Source organism: Balaenoptera borealis (assembly GCF_965194805.1).
Source record: "Balaenoptera borealis genome assembly, chromosome: 8".
NCBI classification, from domain to species: domain Eukaryota; kingdom Metazoa; phylum Chordata; class Mammalia; order Artiodactyla; family Balaenopteridae; genus Balaenoptera; species Balaenoptera borealis.
In genome coordinates this window covers 43744667-43753281 of record NC_138865.1, presented here as the reverse complement: position 1 = coordinate 43753281, position 8615 = coordinate 43744667, and the positions used below count along the sequence as shown (strand labels likewise).

General features: G+C 43.1%; 1 pseudogene across 1 annotated transcript; it reads right to left on the bottom strand.

The window, feature by feature from the left end:
- Positions 1-2439: 2439 nt before the first annotated feature.
- On the bottom strand, positions 2440-7843 carry LOC309633516 (polyadenylate-binding protein 4 pseudogene; annotated as a pseudogene). The gene has a single exon. The product of its transcript is annotated as a polyadenylate-binding protein 4 pseudogene (transcript).
- Positions 7844-8615: the final 772 nt, after the last annotated feature.

The window sequence follows — 8615 nt, the reverse complement described above, 5'->3', positions numbered from 1 at the left end:
GTTATCTAAGTAACTAATCATAAATTGAATTATTTTGGTTGAGGTGACCTCAGAGTATAGAAAAGCCACCAAATGATCAAATGTAGACTAATTACTCTAAATATATAACTATTATTAATTTACTCAAAATTTTCACCATGGAACAGAGTTCTCAAATGGAAATAATAAAATCCTATTTTAGAGGTCAAATTGATGTTAAGGTTTATTGTTTTATTGTTGTATCCAGATATTCTAAAAATGTAACTTCTATTTAAAAGGTTCCTTTGTTCCATCATTAAAAATTCTGTGTGACCTGAATTCAGATCAGAACACTTCCACTTGGTTCCTCTTTATATAAAGATATCTCACATTATGAAAGGACTTAAGCAATAAGGTCCATTACACAAAAGAGCCAGATACTAGATATTAAATAAGTCAAGAATTGCGCTCATCTAGGTGATAGAATCCAGTAATAATGTAAAACTGTTTTCAGGAGTTCAACGTTTTAGTTTTAATAAACAAGTTTCTAGTTAATTTATAATTACTAATTTTCCGTATTCTATTTACCTTGGCCTTCTTAATGCTTCAACAAAAAACTTAGGTCACATTGAATTTCAGAAAGAACCAAATATTGTAGGTCTTTATGGACTTCAACCAACTGCAGATGTCATGAAATGATACATCAAAGAACAACTTTGACCTCTAACTTTATCAATACTAGTATAGATTATTAACTATTCTTGTCCTGACCTTGCATAAACAATCTGAATGCGCACACCAAGACCATATCTACTAACAGAGTTAAGTCTCAAAATACCATTTGTCCATATCAAGCTTAGCCATGTAATCAGTTAAGCTCAGAATGTACCCTAATCGGAGCCCTATGTGTGTAATATAATTTCCACATGAGGTCACATTAGCAATTATTCTGTTATATGTAATAATAATTACAAATATATGCATATGTGTCATTTACATTGATAACCACCTTCCCTCAATACTGGCTTTGATCTACTTCTAACTTTTGTAGAGAGAGGCAGGAGAAACCGAAACAAGGTTTTATTTAACTGCTTCTTGGAACTTGCAATTCAGTATGTAAGTTAAACCTCCCAGTTTGGTAAAATGAAGAATTAGCCTCTGTCCTTATATCTGCCATATAAAGTTTATTATTAGCCATTTTACATAAATTTATCTACTCTTGACTATTCTCAACAAATCACAAAGTGGTCACTTCTGTATATTGACTACTTGGTTTTTAAACTAGATAGAATAGTAGAGATCACTAATCAAGACAGCTAATTTAGGCTGATTTTAATCAATGAGGATTTTATTAGAAATTATTTAAATTTATAATTGGTTATTATTGTTCAGGTCTTAGTAATAATTTTCTTTATAGCAATGCCAACATGATTGGAGGACTTTGAAACTCATTAACACCACTAATGATAGGTGCATCAGATACAGCATTCTAAAAAATAAATAAGCTCTGGATTATTACTCCCATGATTCCTTTTACTACTTGCATCAACAACAGCAGAAGTCAAAGCAAGAACAGGGTGAACAATGCACCCTTTTATTAGCTGGCAATCTAATACCTGTAGGCACAATAGATTTAACTATCTACTCCCCTCATCTAATAGGGGTCTCGACAATTTTAGGCACCATCAATTTGTTACTGCAACTAATTAACATAATGCCACCTTTTACATCACAATACCAGACACCACTTCTTTGATTTCTATTGATTATTGCAGTTTTATTAGTAGAAAGTCTTTCTATAATTGTAGCAGAGATTATCTTAACCAAATGTAATCTTTTGATCCCACAGAAGGTGGAGACCTTAACTTAATAACAACATTCATTCTAATTGATTACACATCCTGAAGTACATATGTTTGGAATAATTTCACATATTGTAACATACTGTTCAGTAAAAAATTCTTTAGCTGCATAAAAATAGTCTAAGCCACAATATCGATTGGAATTTTAGGGTTTATTATATATCACATTACTATTATACCCTAGGTATTGAAGTAGATATGCAAGCATATCTCATTTCTGCTACTATAATTATTATCATAATTACTATTATCCAAATAAAGGTAAGTCTGACCGACGAGCTATGTTATAAGAATGAAGTAATGGGCTTCCCTGGTGGCGCAGTGGTTGAGAATCTGCCTGCCAATGCAGGGGACACGGGTTCGAGCCCTGGTCTGGGAAGATCCCACATGCCACGGAGCAACTGGGCCCGTGAGCCACAATTATTGAGCCTGCGCGTCTGGAGCCTGTGCTCCGCGACAAGAGAGGCCGCGATGGTGAGAGGCCCGCGCACCGCGATGAAGAGTGGTCCCCACTTGCCGCAACTAGAGAAAGCCCTCGCACAGAAACGAAGACTCAACACAGTCATAAATAAATAAATAAAAGAACGTGAATTTCTTAAAAAAAAAAAAAAAGGAATGAAGTAATAAATGATCACCAGTTATACTCTGAGCCATAGGCTTTTTTTCCTACTTATTGTGAACAGGTTAACAGGAATTATCTAATTCATTACTATATATTGTTCTACAAGATACATATTTTGTTGTTGCTCATTTCTATCACATCTATCTATAGAAGCAGTATTTATTACATAGGTGGTTTTGTTTACTTATTCCCATTATTTTCAAGATATATGCTACATCCTATATGAGGCAAAGCTGAACAATTATTTCAGATTTAACAATAATTTAATTTTCTTTCCCCAACATTTTCTTGGCCTTTCTGACATGCGGTGGTGATAATTAGCCTATGCAGATGCTAACACAATGTGAACACTCATCTATGGAATCAGTCCACTAATAGAAATGATAATAAAGTATTAATAATCTGAGGGTTTTACTTTAAAACAAAAACAGCACTGGAGCTTACGGCAACAGACATTGAGTGACTTCACAGATGCTTTCCAACACATCATGCTTTCAAATAACTCACCAGACAAAATCATAAATATCAAGAAAGGAAGGAATGAAATCTCTCTAATTGGTTTCAAGCCAACATCATAACCTTTATGAGCTTTCTTAGCAAGTAAGATACTATAGCCATTACCAATTACCAAAAGTAAATATTACCTAACTCTATCAAAGTTAATTTATAGATTAAAATTGTGTTTTTTGCAGAAAAAAAAAGTGTCTCTTAGCATATCCACTGCAGATTTTCAAGGTGTATATGTTCCATTGTAGAATAATGTTATCATTTCCATGTCTTATAATAGCATTTCAATTAGCTCTTTAGTATTATGTTAGAATAATTAAATAAGGAGGTTACTAGGCTGGTGTGGCTCTAATGCTATGACAGCCTACATAAGCAAACCAAAATATAAGCCTGTAAATGCCTCAAGGTTACAAAATCAAAATGCTAAAGATAACCAATCACAAACAGCCAAGTAGATTTTAGGTTATAGCCAATCAACAATTTTCTTACTTTGCTTCCCCCTTATCTCTATAAAAGCCTCTCCCCGAGATCCTGTCAGGAGAGCGTACCTAACCACTTTCAGTTTGGCACTGCCCAATTCAAATAGATTTTTGCTCAAATAAATTCTTAAAATTTTTAATATGCCTCAGTTTATCTTTTAATGGTTCTGATGTCAGAAGAGGGAACTGAAGGAGACTGCTGACAGTCCCCGGAACAAAGATCAAGCAGGCGAAGGTACCTGCTGTGCCCCTTTGAGTTTGCTGCTGTCTTGTTGCCTCTGGAGGTGATGGTAAATCCCTCTCAGATCCTACCTCTGTAGGTTTTTCATTATGAGCTTTCAGACTTAAAGCTTTTTTTTTTTTCCCCCTACTGGCTCTGGAAACTGTCCAGAGCCAGAGTGGATCTGACTTAGAAACGGTACTGGGTACAAGGTTAGAATGTGTCTGACTTAAGCTGGACTGGGTCCAGTTTGAGGCCTCAGGGGAATAAAATTTTGTTTTAAGGCTGAACAACCAGGTTAACGTTACCAAAGATAATCTTGAATTATAATGGCCACAGTAGAGGATAAGCTTATCCATTTATGAGGTACCGCAGAAGAAAGGGGTCTCAGCCAAGCACTCACAATAAAGGGTAGGGGAGAAATTATTTTTCCTCCTCCACAGGTTCTAGTGACCATGGTGGGACCTGCTGGGACACCCCCCTCCCTCCAGAGCCTGCAGACAGGATCTCCCACCCTTCTGATTTGGAATCACTAAGAACAAAGACTTCCCTTGAACTCCATGGAAGGGACCATACCAGGTTCTCCTCACTATCCAAATGACAGCCAAACTTCAGAGATCTGACCCTTGGGTTCACCTCCTCCAATTTAAAAGGTCTCCTTCAGACTCCTGGAACTGAACACCAGCTGGAGATCTAAAATTAAAATTGACTTCTAGGGAAGTTTTTCTTCAGAAGCAGATGGCATCTTGAGGGGGACAGCTCTTCCAAAATCATAAATCAATATCTTCATCTCTAATATGAAATCTTTATTCCTTTTGCTACTTGCTTTTTCTCTCTGTTAATGCATGGGAGGACATTGTTCCTTAACACACAACAGAAGTCTCTAGACTTTCTTCCTAAGGTGCTTTTAGATAATAGAATTGCTTTAGAGTACTTACTGGCTGAAAAGGAGAAGTCTGTGCCATAGCAAACACCTCCTCTGTACCTGGACACCTCTGGTATTGTAGCAAATATGAGAAATTAACAAACAAGCCACTTGGCTAAAACCTGGAGGTTGATATCCTCTAGGTAAATACATTATTTGATTTATTTGATACCAACTGGTTTGGTTCATGAGGGCCCTGGCTAAGCAATATACTTCAGTATCTTGGTATTATCCTCCTAATTGTTATCACTGTAATCTCCCTCCTGAGCTGTGTTCTCTCAAAAGTCTTAAATGCATGTTTGTAGCCATCAGCAGTACCTCAGATGGTCTCAATGAGTTTAGAGAAACAGAAACAAGGTGAACAACACAATGAACAGCAAAAACCATTCTCCTGGGCTTCCCTGGTGGCGCAGTGGTTGAGAGTCTGCCTGCCAATGCAGGGGACACGGGTTCGAGCCCTGGTCTGGGAGGATCCCACATGCCGCGGAGCAGCTAGGCCCGTGAGCCACAACTACTGAGCCTGAGCGACTGGAGCCTGTACTCCGCAACAAGAGAGGCCGCGATAGTGAAAGGCCCGCGCACCATGATGAAGAGTGGCCCCCGCTTGCCACAGCTAGAGAAAGCCCTCGCACAGAAACGAAGACCCAACACAGCCAATAAATAAATAAATAAATAAATAAAAGCTTTCATCATATTAAAAAAAAAAAAAAAAAAACAACTCCAAGGCCCACACACCAGAGGCAGATACCCAGCTAGGGGCAGATCCACAGATCCCTGCCCTTCATTAAAAAAAAAAAAAAAACCATTCTTCTATGAATCTGACATCATAACCTATGAGTTTTACAATGAGACAAGAGCAACTTAACTGTGATGATGAATAAAAGTGGTACTAATACCAATTTTTTTGGTCAATATCTCATGTATTAGAGGATGACTCAAAGTGGGATTTTTTTTTTTTTAATGGAGATTTTTTTCTTTATTGAGAAACAAGACTTGGGTACATCAAATAAAACCAATTTCTGGGGGGAAAAAATCAAAACTTACAATAGAAAAAGAAAAAGTTAACACTGTCTGGGCCATATCAGAACCCAGAGAATATATTCTTTTAATTGAAAAATTCTAGGCGCGTCATAATTGACCTTTTGATACAAAATGACCTATTAAATTTGCGATTTGTGGTTCTTGGTGCTGAGGTCCATAGGACAAGCTAGGACGTCTTCAAACCTTGAGCTGAATTCCATGAGGGTTTATTTGGCTTTTGAATCAGTCTGTCCTTGTCTAAGAGGTAGCAGCAGCGACAGCGCCCACCTTCTGGGCAGTTTGTTTCTTGGCAATGATGAGCCTGTAGGACGGCCACAGCTTCATCCACCTTGGAGCGGAGAGACTCGGGGGACTCCAGCATGTGCAGCAGCTCCGAGATGTCAATCTCCAGCAGCATCCCCGTAATCTTCCCAGCCAGGTTTGAGTGCATCGTCTGGATGAGTGGGAACAAACGTTCACCCAGCATCTGCTTCTGTTCCTGGAGGGTGCTGCGGCCAGCATGGCGGCGGTCAGCGGCTCCTGCCCCTGCACGTGAACCACAGGCTAGGGTGCCTGCAGGGGCCGGATGGCAGGGTGAGGGCTGCGGACACTGGAGGCATATTTGTAAGGTGCAACAGCCTGAGGAGCAGCGGCAGCAACAGCAGCACGAGGCGCTAGGTTCTGCCCAGCTGTGGGAACACCTCCAGACGGGCAGCTGTCAGTCGGCCCTTGCTGGGCGGCACCAGCCTCACCAAAGTCCATAGCCAAGCAGTCCAGGCACTCAGACCCGACTCTCTGAGCGGTAGTAAGGAGGCCGCGAGAGGCCGGAGCATTACCAGTTGGAGCCAGATGGCAAAGAGCTGGACAAGGCCCAGACTGGCGCATAGCAGTTGGCATTCCTTGGAAGCCTTGAGGTCTCCCACCTTGCTGCCAGCGTGGATTAGGCCTCATCTGTGCTAACTGGTTAGGTGTGTAATATGGAGGTCTTCCCTGAGCCTGTGGAACTGCTGGCACAAAGCAGCCCCCAGCTGCAGGCTGGAGCTGATTTAAGATGGCATTGGTGGGGAGCGCTCTCATCCCGGCCACCCGCTGCATATACTGGTTGGTCAGGTGAGCCTTTCTCTCTTCCTTTCTCTGGGCCAGGGCGACATACAGTGGCTTGGAGCCCACGATGCGTCCGTTCATCTCCGTGACTGCTTTGGTTGCCTCTTCAGGGGATGAGAAGCAGACAAAGCCAAACCCTTTGCTTCTCCCATCCTCCGGCATCACCTTGGCACTGGTGATTGATCCAAAAGGAGAAAACTCTTTCCTTAACTTCTCATCATCAATGGTGTCATCCGAGTTCTTAATGTAGAGATTCACCCCCTGATAGCGACTAATTCTCTCCTGTTTCATCTGTTCAAATTTTCGCTTTAACACGGCCTGCCGTTCCACTTTCTTCTGTGCACAGCCGACGAAAATGACTTTCCCACTGATTTCTTTTCCATTCATCTCTTCCACGGCCTTATTGGCATCCTCGTGTTTTTCGTAACTCACAAAGCCAAAACCTTTGGATTTCCCACTGGGATCTCTCATCACCTTGACACTTAAGAGTCTTACCAAACTGGTTGAATAGCTCTTTCAGACTCTCATCATCCACCTCATCCACCTCTTCCCCAACATTTTTGAAATAAACATTGGTGAATTCCTTGGCTTTGGCTCCAAGCTCAGCTTACCACTCTTTTCAAGACTTGAATCTGCCCACAAACACTTTGTGGCCATTGAGGAGCATGCCATTCACCTTCTCAATGGCCTTGTCAGCAGCCTCCTGGGTTTCCAAGTGGACAAAGGCATAACCCTTAGAGCCGTTCTCATCACACACCACCTTGCAGGACAGAATGTTTCCAAAAGCAGAAAAAGTACCATAAAGTGCCTTCTTATCTATAGATTTGTCCAGGTTCTTGATGAAGACATTTCCCACGCCAGATTTTCTCAAAGAAGGATCCCTCTGAGACCACATGATACGGACTGGCTTTAACTTAATCATATCAAAGTTCATGGTATCCAAGGCCCGCTCAGCGTCAGCCGGCTGCTGGAAGTTGACGTAGGCATAACCCTGGGCACGGCAGGTGATCATATTGCGGCAGACCCAGACGGACAGCACAGGCCCCGCAGGACTGAACTTTCCGTACAGGATGACCTCGGTGACGTCCTAGTGCAGGGCACCCACGTGCAGGAGGCCATGCGGTAGCTTCTGGCCACAGCGTTCATCTCCCCAGCCCCCAGCACCCTGAGCCCCACCAGGAGGACTTCTTAGAGGGACCACACAGGACAAAGGGGGCTCCGCTCCGAGCCGTGGCCCGTGCCGAGGCTCACAGGTGGCAGTGAAGCTCAGAGAAGTTGGAGTCGGCTCCGAGGGCGGGAGAGGAGTTCGGGGACGGCTCGGACGAGATCGAGACTGCCAAACCGCAGACAAACGGCTCTCAAAAACAATATGGCCCTCCCTGGGAGTTTGTAATTTTCAGCTGTCCTGATCTTGAAGCTCCCAATTTCAAAAAATGAAGAAAATTAAAACGAGGACTGTCCTGCAAATTACAAAAATTCTTCCAGAGGAAAGCCAGTGGTGCCCACGGCGGCCTCCGGAACGTGCGTTTCTCTATAAATATAGGCCTCGGGCTGCCGGCGGTTTAAGATTACAGCAGCCCAGGGAAAAGGGAAACCAAGTATTTGTCGGTGCCGACTCAGCAAGCCCCAGGCGGCCACAGTGCGCAGCCGCCTCCCACACCGGGCCGGCGAAGGGCAGCGCGGACACGTGAAACGCAGAGGCCGGCGCGAGGGGGGGAAGGTGGCGGGCGCGGGGCTGCCACGCGGCGCGGGCGGCGCGGGCGGCGGCGCGTGGAAGCGGGCGCGCGAGCGGCTCACCACCGGACCGATAGGCGGGGACCGACGGACGCCCAGGTGCGGTGGCGGCAGCGTCGGGCAGGCCGGAAGCGTGCAAAAGTGACTTCCCCGCGGGTTCTCCGAGGAGGATTCGCTTTTTTTC